Source organism: Cupressus sempervirens, chromosome 8 (assembly GCF_028749045.1).
Source record: "Cupressus sempervirens isolate cs-2001-9-10 chromosome 8, ASM2874904v1, whole genome shotgun sequence".
NCBI lineage: Eukaryota > Viridiplantae > Streptophyta > Pinopsida > Cupressales > Cupressaceae > Cupressus > Cupressus sempervirens.
The window spans coordinates 410,380,840-410,394,884 of record NC_143125.1 but is presented as its reverse complement, the minus strand read 5'-3'; the positions used below and the strand labels follow the sequence as shown (position 1 = coordinate 410,394,884).

Genomic DNA, 14,045 nt, shown 5'->3' with positions numbered 1-14,045 from the left:
TTCAATTGTATTGAACAGGTCTCAATTCCTTTCACTAGATAGGTGGAGTTACCCCCTATTGTGACTTCTTCAGTTGAGTGTCCTTCAAAAGTTTTGAACTAGTCTCTGAATCTAGTTATGTGTCAAGATGCTCCACTACGTGCTTAGTTCACTTGATAAGGCTAAATAGAATAGTGAATTTTAAGCTTCCTTTACTTCAACTATAGAGGCATGAGTTTTCTTTCTTTTCGGCAGAACATGTGAGTGTGTCCAAATTTTTCACACTTGTAGCATTGTATTTTATATGTATCTCTCTTCTTGTAGGTTTGATTATTACTCACCGACATTCCTCTGATCAACTTATTACTGCCTTTTTCACACCCTTATCTCCTTTACGTGGTATAAAAAGGCCATTTAGTTTTACTGGCCATTCCAGATCTATCAGGCCTCGTAGCGGTTTTTTACGTCAGTGACACTCTTCCATGAGTTCACAGAGACAGTCCAGGACTCCTCTCTACTCACAGTCTTATCCTTTTGTGACTGATTTCATTTTGCCAAGGAAGGACTCCTAGTCTTTGCCTTGGCATTTCTCTTCTTGTTTCTTGTTGTTCTCTTTTCTCAGACATCGTTTGGTGCTCTTGTCGTTGTCAACTCTCTTGTTGTAAACTCTCAGTCTCATAGACCTTTTTTGGTTTTTTGTTGGACATTAATAATTTTATCTTATCTTATCTATCCCCTTTTTCGTTTGAAATGTCTTTTCTTTCCTTTATTGTTTGTGTTTGCATGTAGGACTTGTAATATCACCCTCTTTTTTTGGACTGATCTCTCTTGTAATTAATCTTGATTCTTCTTGAGTGCAGTCATTCTTAAGCTGATCAAATTATGGTAGTTTAGGTTGTGCATTGATGCCATTGAATATGTTAATTCCCAAAACCACAGATTGGAAGTCTAAGAGCTTGCCACTTCTCCAACAGGATTCCACAATCAATTCCGGCCAATGAACGAGAATCACCTTGATTCCCCTGCACTCTAGGCTCCGTTACACCTAGGCAGGTAAACCTTCATGTTGAACTTGATCACCTGGTTCTTAGCCTTTATATAGAAAATTTAAATCTTCGTGAGTTCTTTGCAAGGTCATCGAACTTGATCAAAATGAGATTGAATGCTGAATGTTTGAATTGAATGAATGTTTTGTATAATATCTGTCAATAATGAATTTCATTCTTGTAAGAAGGAAGATGTAGATTTCCTGTCTTCAATAATAAAAAGACCAATGCCTCCGCTCATCTAGGCAACAAAGTCAACTACAATGAAGATTATCATGTACAACTTTATAAAATTCTATGCACTTGAACTATAAACAATTTAATAATCAAGACGCGACAGATCAAGTATATATACACAATTTTAAACTAGTCCAGATTACATTTTAACTCCTAAGGTAGGGAGACAAATTAGATATAAACACAAAAACAATTCAATATTTCACTATATCTATAATGATTGAGTTTAAAAAATGACATAAATGACCCTGTCCACTTATCTGACATTTAAATTGTTTATGGAATTATAAAGATGATTATAAAGGATGAAACAATTGCAGTTTAAATCTCCATGCCTTAAATAAAAATAAACAAAGGGCCTTTTATTTTATTATTAAAATAAAATATTTGAATTTATATTACAAAGCCACATTTTCACTCCTTATTCCTCCTCAAGATCTGTATATCTTCTTATAATTGCTTTTTGCTTTTTCGAATATGTCTTGTTCCTCTTGTTTTTCCAAAACGAATTCAACATATATATATATATTTTGGAGGGTGACTTCAAAAAGTCATATAACATTTCTTTACTAACTAATTGCACCTCTTAGACAAGCAAAATATGCATTGCGAGAACCACTCTAACCGTAGATGTTAACCATGCATTGTTTGATGCTTGAGATTATCGAATCAATGCTTCTATTTGCAAGTTTATTAGTATCGTCTGCAGATTCCAATTTTTGATATCGCAGATGGCAATTTTGTTTCCAACGCTGACCTCGTTACTTATCCAACGTTTAATGGTTGAATGCTGCATACGTTTTTTCCTTCGTATCACTTCCGGCAAGTATATTGCTCTTCACCATTGATGACTTCAATCCACTCGAACAATCATTAAGTCTCCAAACACACATATTCATCAAAAAGAAATGGATTAGAATTCTCGTGTATGGTAGTATCTGATGAATGTCTCTTAAAATGTAATTAGAGGTCTTGATTTATTTCCCACAATAATTAGAGCAGAATATGGAGTGGATGGTAGTTTTGGCCTGATATACGAGTCACAATTCTTATCATCGACTATGGCTTCCTTCATTGGCATCAAGGATTCCTTTGAAGATATTGCTGAAGTGTTTCAAGTGTTTTTCTTCTGTGTGACATATCTTGAAAGCGAAATACACATCATCACCTTATTAATTGTTAACTCATTATTGCTTATAAGTTATGTCTTCCTCCTTCAAACGCTCTTCATTCCAGCATCATATGTACAACCAATATTATATCTGATTTGTTTCGAATGATATTATTTCTCAATATGCAAGTTTGTTTTATATTGGACTCTGTCTCTTAAAAAATGCTTATATATATGCAATAAGAAAATACTGCCCAGGCTTCCAGTAATCAATGCACAATATTATTGCATGCACGTCTTCACTTTGTCTATATTCAAGCAACGTATATCCTGCAGTGCATGATTCCAATAGCAGTAGACTTGGCTGACTGAAACATCATCAGATGCTACACTTGAGAGCTGTCATCTTCAGACTCAAGCTGTTGACTATAACAGGAGAAAATAATAAACATGGTTCACAAAGGAAAAATGTCTCAGTTAATTCTGAAGTGGTCCAAACATGGTTATGTGTAGTGAATGCTCATTTAGTCTATATCATACTCAAGTTTTGTATTCATTCCTCATTTCCAATAGATCAAATAGTTCCTTTAGGGTCTCACAAATTATCTCCACAAGAGCCCCTTTAAATTGGCTTCTTCTTTTTCTTCACCAAGTTCTTTAAGCCTCACTTCAATATATTGAACAACTTCAATTATTTGCTGTTTTCTTTTGTTTGAATACTCATGTTTTCTATTCTATATTCTCTTGATCATGACTTTTTGTATATTGTTCAAATATAAGTAGTGGGTAAGATCTGAAGATTCTCCATTTTCCATGTTATTTGAGACTAAATTTTGCCAAAATTTAGAGTTCCATCAGAGTAAAGGATTCCCAAGAAGTTGGTAACCCTTTAAGGGCTATCAAGGATAATTCTGTGTCATCTACATTATTTCCAATAGTTGAAAGTTGATCTCTCTGAGATTCTCATAAATATGATGTGATTGTTTCTCCTTTATTCATCTTGATATGAAGAAGTTATTTGAAGGTTAGCAGTTTGCGTGTATTATTGATTTCATACGTGTTTTGAATAGTTATGAACATTCCATAGGTGGTTTTTAGTTTTGACATAGATGGAAGTATACGATTCTTTACAGCATCTATGATGATTTTCATGGCTTTATTGTTATGCCTTTTCCATATTGTTTTATCTGGTTAATTTTCAGGCATGGTTTTGTTTTATTCCACTTATGATTCTAATTCAAGTTCTCGAAGGATGATCATTATTCAAATTCTCCATGATACAAAGTTTGATGCACCTTTGAGTCTGTTCTCAAGTCTGACACTGTTCACCATGGTTGCAACTTAGAATATATTTTTGTGTAAGACTGAAATTTGAGTGGTAATTTCAAAAAACTTGTTTAAACTCTATCAGTTAGGCTCTGATACTATGTTAAGGAATATAGAGCAGAGATAGAGTACAATTGTGTATTTATTATTTTAATTCAATCAGATTGAATGGTAATACTGAGTCAATTTATTCCTTGAGACTGTTCTGAAACAGTAATAATATTACTGATGTATATTTAATAATATTTACAAAAATGCTTGTGAGGAAATTGCTTGGCTTGAGATATCGCTGAAATTTATTTTACATGAACTGAGATAAATGATTTCCAAGAATAGCGATATCACATATTGCTTATATTGATTTCAAAAATCATACCCACATAGGGGCATGACTCTACGTGGCTTATGCCATGTAGGGTCATGACCCTACCTGGATAACAATCTAATAATATACCTGATAACATAAATATAATAACACAACACCGATCATATTAAGGCAAGCCCGATAGCATAGTCGGTGCTTAGTTAACACAATGCCGTGGGGGATATTATGAGTGCGATGGACAGACCCTAATATGAATTACGGGTAATGTTCCCTGTTAATATATGATGGCAATTATATGATGCCATTCAGATTACAATCCTTAAACGGTAGATATTACTAATTCAAAATAGACATGATCTGTTTGAAAGCTTTAGTATATTTTGACATGATCATAAATATTCATTAATATATATATATATATATATATATATATATATATATATATGTTTGATTATGTCAATCAGACTGATTCTATATCTTCAACACCTAGTATTATCAAACTTAAACCTCTTTTGGAAACTCTTTATTATGTTAGCTACCTATATATATATATATATATTTGATTATGTCAATCAGACTGATTCTATATCTTCAACACCTAGTATTATCAAACTTAATCCTCTTTTAGAAACTCTTTATTATGTTAGCTACCCTTAAAATTAAATGAATAACGTAAGTTGCTTTTTTATTTTCCCACCTAAACCAACCTCTTAATTTTACTTTATTTTCAGGCTGAACAAGAAGTTACGTTTCTTTCTCTGTAACAATTCCCTTTATAAATACTCAAATATAAGTGGCGTTCAAATTTTCTAGTTTATGACAACATAAATATTTTATCATTTAATTAATTTCTGCGCAATCATGAAAGTTATGGAAACTGATAAAATGGATTTCAAAAAGATTGAGTGGGAGCAGAAGGATTTCTTAAGCAGATGACCTATTTGGGTAGTAGATGTTAGCAATATATATTGCCAAAATATGACTGTTTTTACTTAAAAACTATTTAGAAATAAATCACTTTCGAATTACTCTCATATTGTAGACATGTTTGTTGTCATTTTCGGATACACATCAGTTATGCTTTTAATTGTTTTGGTCATTTAGAACTCAGGTAGAAAGATTGATGAACTGTCATTTTGAATTTTTCTAGATTTTACTTTAATATCAATCTATGAATTCATTCTTTTAATTGCAAGTACCGAGCATTAATGTTTAGTTTAGGGATATGCCTTGAAGGTTGCATTTATCTACAGTAATAATAATGTCCTAGTTTTTAAGCTGAAGTATTCCTAGAGTATTAGGTGGCACTAAATTAGTCATGAAGTTGGTTATAGAGGTGAAGGGTTTTCTGATATTATGGATGGTTTATATAGTCCTTTGTCAATGTGTTAATTCAATTTCGATTACTGGGCTTTTTTATTTTGTCTATTTCGAAACTAAATTGGACAATTTTGTTTTTCTAAATCTGAAAATAGCCTCTTGATTTGTATTTTAATTGTAACTGCAAAGCATTTTGTTTTATTGGTAAGATGGGAATTTCAGCTCCTAGGCTTGAGGGATGCCTTCTCCCTTCACACATCCACTTTATACATGTTCAACTTTGATCAACTTATAAGATACAATGGAATTCCAAGAGTCACCACTTGAAATTCCACATTTTAATGTGTTGCAATGTTTTTACTCCATGCCCTGAAATATCTTAGGCCCCAACTTATTAATCTGCATTTGATGTATCCAAACTTTTTAAATGATGCACTTTAGCCATCTACAAATCTGAACTAATCATCCTTTTGGCCTGTTGGGCATCTTTACTAGTTTTGAAACCCTTTTTGGGTTTTGATGAGATACTCACAACCCTTTCAGTTTCTGATAAGTCATCCTGCTTTGGTAATAAAAGTTGTTCTTTATCTTCCTACTGGTTTCAAATCCATATCGGACCCCGACACGGTTCTCACAACCTGCACAATATCTGGTTAAGTTCCAAATGTGTCAATGACACTAATGTTGGCAATTATTTGTTTGGTTTTCACAACCATGTCAGAGTTTAATAAGGTTTCCATAACTTGTCAAGCTCTCAACTAAATTTTTTAAGGCGTTAATCCCTCAACATTAAGCTTTGTGGGGTGAAATATAAGTTTTGAAACACATATTGGGGCCTGATGAGGTTTCCACAAGTCCAAAGTCCTACGAAGCTCGTTTATTCTTCAAAAGAATCTTTTTATCAAGTGTTAGAGATCTTAGAGGTTCTTAAAACCTACAAATTGTCTGGTAGCCTTTTCATCAATGGAGGTTTCTAAACTCGGAAAAAAACTTTGAAGACAGTAAAAGGAAAGGTGTAATGTTCCCCATCTTTTAGACCCTCAATGGAGTTCTTATCTTTTTATTCTCTGAAGGCTAAGTGGAGAAATAAATTAAATTAAAGTCAATAAATAAATAAATCTAAAGGTGACTTTATATTTAATTAATTTAATTTTCTAGAATCACAACTAATTATTGTATTGGAAAGGGGGAAGCTTCTAGAGAGTGCATTTTCTAGAAGTACAACTAATTATTGCATTAGAAACGGGGAAGCTTCTGGAGAGTGCAGTTAAATAATATTTTATTTTCCTTCTAGAAAGGTGAAGGAAAGAATAAATAGAGGCAAGAGCTTCATTGTTAGGCATCCTATTGTTGTCAATGGCATTTGATATGAACTTGGGAGAAGAAACTAAGGGTTTTTGATTTCAGTTAGCCATTGGAGAGCATCAATTCTTCAGTGTTGCAACCATTTGAGGTGGTGAAATATCCACTGAATTTGGCATTCAGGAGAGCTTCATTCTAGAGTTCTGTTTATGCTTAAAGTTGAGGAATAACCAAAGGGTTTGAAGAATATTGAAGGACTATCGAGTGTAGATTTGAAGATTCATCTTTGGCAGCCATTAGTGATCGTTTTTTCCCTTACTGCTATCGTACACGTGAACAGTGCCACGTTACAGTACCTGCGCTACAGTATTTATGCTTGATTTCAATTGCAACTTTCATTTCCATCCATTGGGCATCACTATTATCAGGTTCCTCTTGCAACTATTAGTAGTTAGCATTGTAATCTTAGGCATATAATTTTGCTGTTGTAAGTGATAACTCAGAATCAGATTTGGCATTGTTGTAGTCATTATTGTAAGCCCATTTGTCTTGGCAAATTCATAGCAAAATTGTACATGGGAATGAATTCAATAAAGGAGATATATGTTGCATACCATTTGTTTGACGAAATGTCATCTAATAGCTTATATGATTAGCATAATAGTTGTATGCCAATTGTTTGTCAAAATGATAGTTGGCTGTAGGCATGCATTCCATATCTAGTTTCCATGTATATGCATTGAAAATACTAAAAAGTACTGCACTTGCATGTTAGTTCATTGTAAGAGGTATTGTAATATCATTTGTGAACATTCTGAATTTCTTAGTATCATTCAAACTATATCAAACAATCTAAAACACAAAAGATCAGAAAAGAGAAAGGCATCATACAAGTGTTTGACAGTATTCCTTGAGCTAAAATCAGTCAGTTTCGACAAGGGATATTACATTGGTATCAGAGCTTGCTTGCAAAGTGTTTGACAAAATGTCAAACAATTGAATTTGAGAAGGATTTGGTGTTTCATGAAGTTATAACCAGTTGGAGTTATTACAGTGGTATCAGAGCTTGCTTGCAAAGTGTTTGACAAAATGTCAAACAATTGAATTTGAGAAGGATTTGGTGTTTCAACTGAACTAGAGAAAAATTTGGTGTTATAACTAGTTGGGGTTATTACAGTGGTATTAGAGCAATTTCCTGTCATCTTGTGTGGTAGGAAAATATTAATTATTGTCAGATTTGCTGTTGCATTTGGAGTGACCAACTCTCTAGCATTTTCTACCCATGGACAAAAATAGGAGTACTGATAGTTCTAGAAGTTAGTGGAGTAATGACGAAGTTAGCATGAAGATGAATGCTTTGCAAGACAGTATGGAGAGACTTAAGCTTCATCAATAGAGATTGACAGAGAGCTTGTCAGATCTAGAGACAATTGAAAGGGCAACAAGGTATATGGTTTCTGTCTTTAGAAGGCCGACATCAAAGTTGCAGGGAAGGAAGCTTGAGTTTTCTTCAATAGGAGTCCCTGATGCAGATGTACCTATATTTAGTACGACACCTGCTAGTCCTATCTGCAGTGTTGACGATGGACTTATTTCACAGGGATATGTGGTTGTGTCAGTGGCAGTGGAGGATAGTGGCACCAAGCTTCAACAAGTTAAGGCTGCTAGAGTTGTTGCTATAGTTGATGTAGTTGTTACCACTAATACTTTCAGCTCTCTTGAGGATAGGATTATTATTAGAGATTTGTATGTGAGATCTCATGGTATTGCTATAGTACAAGAAGCAGTTGCTTCCTTAGGTGTGACCGAGACATGTATAGAGTCACCTAGCTATGATGTTGGTAATGTGGGTGTTTCAACAAAGTCAGTAGATGTGGGTTTATGCTCTAGTATTACTGATTCATAGCCTGGCTTTGAGTCATGTGTGTAGAGTTAGGAGTCCACAATTGAGGCTTTGTCAGGAGATGTCGATGCAGATAGTATGGACACATCTGATGATCCATTTGATGATGCTATGAGATGTACTGGGTATGACACCCCTTGTCAGATATTGGGTGATGACTCTAAGGAGATTTTGGCTAGTCCTAGGATCAATGCTTATAAAATCTTACTATTGAGGTGAAAGTTGAGACATGTGAGGAGATTGATAGGACAAGGGCTTCCATTTCTTCGGATGAGGAGTTGGTTGAGGTACATGGCAGTTGTATGTCAGATGCAGAATTGTGCGAGAAAGATAACACACATATGAGCGATCTTGTGGTGGAGAGTTTTGATTCAGTTTTCTATCTTAGTGCAGTTAGTGAGACAGAGAGCTTGTATAGGAGTCAGGGATTATAGAGGCATCATGTGACTTGTCAGCTAAAGGTGAGTGATAGTAACATTGTCTTTAGCTCTTGAGCATTATGAAGCTATCTGTCAGATGTTAGCTACATTTGGTTGGGGTGCTCCTATGTTTGATGAGCATGGTGATAGTACTCTTTCTCTAGCAGAGGTTCATGCACTTCGAGAGGCTGTTAGGATCTTGAGGCATAGTTACTCTCAGTTAGCTGCTGACAAGGATTACCTTCTAGAGTGGGGTAGCACTTGCTATGAGATGTTGTTAGGGAAAGATGAGGAGGTGGCTAAGCTCACTAGGGAGCTTGAGGTGACTGTGGACTCTCTTTAGTATACTAAGTTGGCTCTTTAGGAGTCACACTCACAGTTGGCTAATGTTGTTGTGGAGTTAGAACGGGTAAAATCGACACCAATCCCAGACCCTGTTCATTTACATATTGTGGTTGGTGGTGAGGTTGCTTCTATGGTTGAGGATGAGTGATGTGATGATGTGGCAAAACACATTCATCTAGGATATGAGTGTAGTATGGACAAAGGAGGTGAGAGCATCAGTGAAGAGAGGCTCTCATGGTGATTTGCTTCCTTCTATTGGAAGTGAATCTATTTCTTCTTTTCATACAGCTAGTAGCATTAGACATGGCATTGTCACATTTTCAGAGGGATCAGTTGTGGATTGCGGAGGAGCAGATTGATGCTTCCACATATAATTTTCTACTGTATTGAGTCATTCATGGAGTATTTTCTTGAGAGCTCGGATTTGCAGGAGGTTTCATATAGTATGTCTGAGGGTACTCCCATTCGGGGCTCTCGTGCTATACGACAATTGGTGAGGAAGATTGTAGAGACCTTGGCTACAATGCTTCCCAATAGGGATTTTGTGGTTGGATTTGTTGAGAGGGTTGCCCAAGATCCCGCGTGACCAATAGTTCAAAGTCAGAGATTGGAGCCATCTTTTGATTCCCAGTTTGATGATGATGAGCACTTGACATAGATTAGGAGTTTTTATCAGCATTACACTGTGAGGAGTCCTCATCACTTTTCTTTTGACCCACAACTAGAGGACATGGTTTTCAGCATTATGGATGGTGACAAAAGGTTTGGTATTCATTATACCCGTAGTGGGCGTACTTCTCCACCAAGGGTTGAAGATTCTGAGATGCAAGGTATTGTGAAACAATTGGATGTGCTAGTGAATGAGATGAATCAAAATCACAAACGAATGACCCAATTGATTTCGAATCTGACATTTGAGTAGAGCATGATATCGCTTTTTCGAAGAGCGAAATGTGATGACACAATTGTGGCTTCATATTTGTGGGACATTTCTTATGAGATACTACATGAGTTGGGCACAATTGAGGTGGAAGGTAATGAGAATTCATGTCCAGTTAAGTCAGATGATGCATTTGTTGGCATGAGTTCCCCGGATCATGTATTTGATGTCGATGCAACAATAGTAGGAGTAGGAGCATGCGAGGATATTGTCATATCAGCAGCCACTTTTGTGTTAGTTGGACCATCCAACGAGGAGTTTAGCAGCATGCATGTAGTTCTTGATGTGTGTTTTGATGATGGTGCTCATGTTGATGATTATGAGTTTTCATCAACTGCAGATTTGGTTTAGTTTTCTGTTGCGGCAGTTAGTGTTGTTCCTTTGCCTATATATTTTGATGTGGCTACACCTATTGTTGATATAGTTGGCATAAGTGCATATGGTTCACATGTAGCTACATCTTTTTCAACGCATGTTGGTGATGATTAGGATTCTAGTCCAATATATATTATGTGGGTGGATTTAGGGAAGAAGAGGCTTCATAGATCTTCTACGGAGTTGCTTTTTGGTGACATTCTGACTTCTACATCATTAGCACAAGTTTTGAGTGCTAGGCTGCAGGACATGTGGTTGGTCTTGATGATGCTGGTTTGCAATTGGTTTAGTGTCCACAGGGATGTCACATATGACTTCATTTGGGATCCAGGTGGAGGTTGGAGTTCATTGTGTTGCTGGATTGCTTGAGGACAAGCAATTTCAGGGAGGGCGGACTATAATATTCCCCATCTTTTAGATCCTCAATGGAGTTCTTAGCTTTTCATTCTCCGAAGGCTAAGTGGAGAAATAAGGAGAAATAAATTAAATTAAATTCAATAAATAAATAAATCTAAAGATGACTATTTAACTAATTTAATTTTCTAGAATCACAACTGATTATTATATTGGAAAGGGGGAAGCTTCTAAAGAGTGCATTTTTTAGAAGTACAACTAATTATTGCATTAGAAAGGGGGAAGCTTCTAGAGAGTATTTTCTAGAAAGGTGAAGGAAAAGAATAAATAGAGGCGAGAGCTTCATTATTAGGCATCCTATTATTGTCAATTGCATTTGATATAACTTGGGAGAAGAAACTAAGGGTTTCTGATTTCAGTTAGCCTTGGAGAGCATCAATTCTTTAGTGTTGCAACCATTTGAGGTGGTGAAATATCCATCAGATTTGGCATTCAGGAGAGCTTCATTTTGGAGTTCTATTTGTGCTTAAAGTTGAGGAATAACTGAAGAGGTTTGAAGAATATTGAAGGACTATCGAGTGCAGACTTGAAGATTCATCTTTGGCAGCCATTCGTAATCATTTTTTCCCTTGCTGCTATAGTACGCATGAACAATGCCACACTACAATACTCACGCTACAGTATTATGCTTGATTCCGATTGTAACTTTCATCTCCATCCATTGGGCATCACTATTATCAGGTTCCTCTTGCAACTATTAGTAGTTAGCATTGTAATCTTAGGCATATAATTTCATTGTTGTAATTTATAACTTAGAATCAGATTTGGCATTGTTGTAGTCATTATTGTAAGCTTATTTGTCTTGGCAAATTCATAGCAACAGTGTACATGGGAATGAATTCAATAAAGGAGATATATGTTGCATACCATTTGTTTGACGAAATGTCCATCTAATAGCATATATGATCAGCATAATAGTTGTATGTCAATTGTTTGTCAAAATGTTAGTTGGCTCTAGGTATGCATTCCATATCTAGTTTCCATGTATATGCAATGAAAATACTTAAAAGTACTGCACTTGCATGTTAGTTCATTGTAAGAGGTATTGTAATATCATTTGTGAACATTCTGAATTTCTTAGTATCATTCAAACTATATCAAACAATTTGAAACGCAAAAAATTAGAAAAGAGAAAAGCAACATACAAGTGTTTGACAATATTCCTTGAGCTAAAATTAGTGAGTTTGGGCAAGGGATATTACATTAGTATCAGAGCTTGCTTGCAAAGTGTTTGACAAAGTGTCAAACAATTGAATTTGAGAAGGATTTGGTGTTTCATGAAGTTATAACCGGTTGGGGTTATTACAATGGTACTAGAGCTTGCTTGCAAAGTGTTTGACAAAATGTCAAACAATTGAATTTGAAAAGGATTGGGTGTTTCAATTGAATTAGAGAAGAATTTGGTGTTATAACCAGTTGGAGTTATTACAAAAGGTTCCCACAACCATGTTGGTCACCAACAAGGTTTTCACAACTTGGCCCACAATCGGATTTTGAATAAAGAGATGAATTCCTTAACTCAAAGTTAAATTGTGAGTAAAGAAAAACTAGGAAAGAAAAATAGTTTCAAAACCTCTATCGATCTCTGATGTGGTTTTGATAACCAAACCCCAAACCAAAGTACATGATGACATCATTGACAAGGTAGCAACCAATGTACTGATACATCATTGAGTGTCAGACTTGAAGTAAATCAATCGAACATTGCTCAAAGGTAAGTATTTATTAGATTATCAATTCTAAGTGATTAAAGGCAATAAAGGATGTTTTTGAAAGCATCAGGGATAAGAGTTGAAAGCGAAAGTAGTTGTAGAGTTGGGACAAGATTCTCTGTCTTTGGATGTTGTTTACAATTGATTTCCATTGGCTCCTTGCTTGTCACCTTTTGGTATGATTGGGCATGTTCTTGATTGGTTTGTGGCATCTTCATCATTGAAGGACATGGCAACACATGAGCAAATTTCAGAGACAACATCGTCATACTACATTTGGTGTGTACTTTGCATTTCCTATCCAGAGTAGGAATCATTCATGCATCTATACTTGGTCTATCTTCTTCCCCAAGGTAGAAATTTTGTTTGTAGGCATTGGACTATGTTTTGCCTTCAAGCAATCACCATTTTTGGAGGAGATTCTTTATTATGGGGGGTGGGGGGGATATCATGTCTTCTTTCCTTCATACGGTGATGATTGTATATACATGATGTATGTAGTTCTTGGAAGAGCTTGAGTCCTGTATCCATGTATCTTGTTTGTTTTTCATTTCTCTTTTTAGTGGGGAGTTTTGTCCAACGAGGTTTTTTTTACTTTATCCACTTTATAAAAGATTAATTGCATCGTATTTGCATGTACATGGATACCTAACTTGGCCTAATAGTCGGGACTCATCTTGCATTGTGAGTTTAATGCATTACTCTAAGTTGCACTTAAGGGGGGGAAGGGAGGGTGGTGTAATTAATTATTCACTAATTAGACTTTACTAGACAAGACTAGTCAATGACGAGTCAAAATTGAGACCTAGAGTACACTTTGAATGTGCAGGCACAACTGCTAGCCCCAATTGACTAGAGTTAGTTAAACTTTAAGACCATGTATACTAGAATAGTTGTCATCCTCACAAGGACTAGGAATCGGTTAATAAAGAAGAGGACATGAACTTCTCAGACTCCACCACCAAATGAATAAGAAACAATGATAAGAATGAATACTAATTTAGCAGTAAATACTTTTGTGCCTCCTCCCCTAGCTCAATAGTCTGCTGTATTTGGAGGAAATGGAGGTGGAGAAAGGCCACTTGATAGGGGAACAACTCCAAAATAGATCTGCAGAGAAAGTCCTATGTTAAACACTGATAGGTATGAAGGAGAAGAAGAAAGTAAGTATACAAGAAGAGAATCCGAAAACAATAGGGGTATGGACAGGGGAGTGGAAAAGCCATAGATGTAGATGATGATATTGAGGTAGTAGATATCAGATGTATGAGAATTACTACTGACAATTAGA

The 14,045-nt window shown here is 35.5% G+C and overlaps 1 protein-coding gene across 1 annotated transcript in view; it reads left to right on the top strand.

The window, feature by feature from the left end:
• LOC149543009 (Ypt/Rab-GAP domain of gyp1p superfamily protein) overlaps positions 1–14,045 on the top strand; it is a 175,483-nt gene that overhangs the window by 60,254 nt on the left and 101,184 nt on the right. The gene's annotated exons all lie outside the window — the stretch shown is intronic.